Genomic DNA, 1,435 nt, shown 5'->3' on the forward strand with positions numbered 1-1,435 from the left:
CGCGTTTTCGAGCCGTTCTTCTACTATCGATTCTCGTAGAGAGAAGGGACCGGGTAGTCTGGAAGTGGAACCCGCATCTTGCGTGTACCGTACACGGAATTGAGAGGACGGCCGTGAAGCTCGTTTTAAAGCCGTGCGTCTGACACCCAACTCTTGCGCGCCAATTTCGCGGCAAGAGATAATATGGGACGAATGACCGGCAAAGAGCCAGCTGTGAAGTCTGTTTTTTTAATCGAATCCGTGGACGTGTGTATGCCGTAGCGTCGCTCGTCGTGTTCGTTCATGGTCGTTCCGAGAGAAAGAACGAAAGCGGTAACGAAGGGACCGGCCGTGAAGCTCGTTTTAAAGCCGCGCGTCTGACACCCAACTCTTGCGCGCCAATTTCGCGGCAAGAGATAACATGGGACGAATGACCGGCAAAGAGCCAGCTGTGAAGTCTTTTTTCATTATTTGCTTTCAATCGATCGATCGGTACGATTCGTGCAACGTTTCGCGCGATGCGACGCGAAAACATGCGCGCAACAATAGATGCGTCTGATCGGAAGAACGCGAGGGTCGACTGCACGCGATGGATTCAGTATCGGGTAGGATACAAAATATATCCCCGTCGTTTCCACGCGTGCGAGTCTTCTGCGTCTTTCGCGGGTTTTTGAATGCACTATACGCCCGGAACGTCGAGAAATATATACATATTACTTGAACGTTTTTCGTCTCGAAAGGCTTCGGTGTCGTCTCCAAGGCGACGCCTGAATCTCCTTCGCGCGCTGGTCGGAGATTCAGGTATCAACTTTTATCTTCTCTTTGAAAGAAGAGAGATATTAGGTCGAACAAATGAGAATAAAATTATATATGTGAATATAAAATTTATACGATTACCCTGAACGGTGGATCACTTGGCTCGTGGGTCGATGAAGAACGCAGCTAATTGCGCGTCAACGTGTGAACTGCAGGACACATGAACATCGACATTTCGAACGCACATTGCGGTCCACGGATACAATTCCTGGACCACGCCTGGCTGAGGGTCGTTTACGTACCATACACTGCTTGCGTAGCTCTGTCAAATCCCCGCCGTCGTTCACCTCTTCGGATCGAACGTTTTTTTACCGAAGGGCGCAAAGAACGTTTCTGAGTCGGGTTAAGAGAAGGATGCTACGTACGAGCGAACGATGGGTGTCTCGTCGGCGTTTGTCGCGGACACGCGAAAATTCTGTGAATTTCACGGACAGTGTAACGTTCTAGTTGTTGCAAAACGATCGGAATCGTTTGTATGGACTCGCGTGAGTGTTCGCGGCGTCGTGCGTCGTTCAATTACGACCGCCCGCGGATACCGCTCCACTGCGATATGGATCTGAGCGACAACTTTTTCGGCTGTTCGTGAGATGAACGGTTTCGTGTGTTTAGAAAAATTTTTTTTCCCGCGCTCCCGACGTCA

The 1,435-nt window shown here is 50.2% G+C and overlaps 1 non-coding gene across 1 annotated transcript; it reads left to right on the forward strand.

The window, feature by feature from the left end:
* Window positions 1-873: 873 nt before the first annotated feature.
* Window positions 874-1,028, forward strand: LOC143176367 (5.8S ribosomal RNA). Its single transcript, XR_013000924.1, has one exon. It is a non-coding gene; the product is annotated as a 5.8S ribosomal RNA (ribosomal RNA).
* Window positions 1,029-1,435: the final 407 nt, after the last annotated feature.

The sequence above is a fragment of the Nomia melanderi genome, unplaced genomic scaffold, assembly GCF_051020985.1.
Source record: "Nomia melanderi isolate GNS246 unplaced genomic scaffold, iyNomMela1 scaffold0510, whole genome shotgun sequence".
Classification (NCBI taxonomy): domain Eukaryota; kingdom Metazoa; phylum Arthropoda; class Insecta; order Hymenoptera; family Halictidae; genus Nomia; species Nomia melanderi.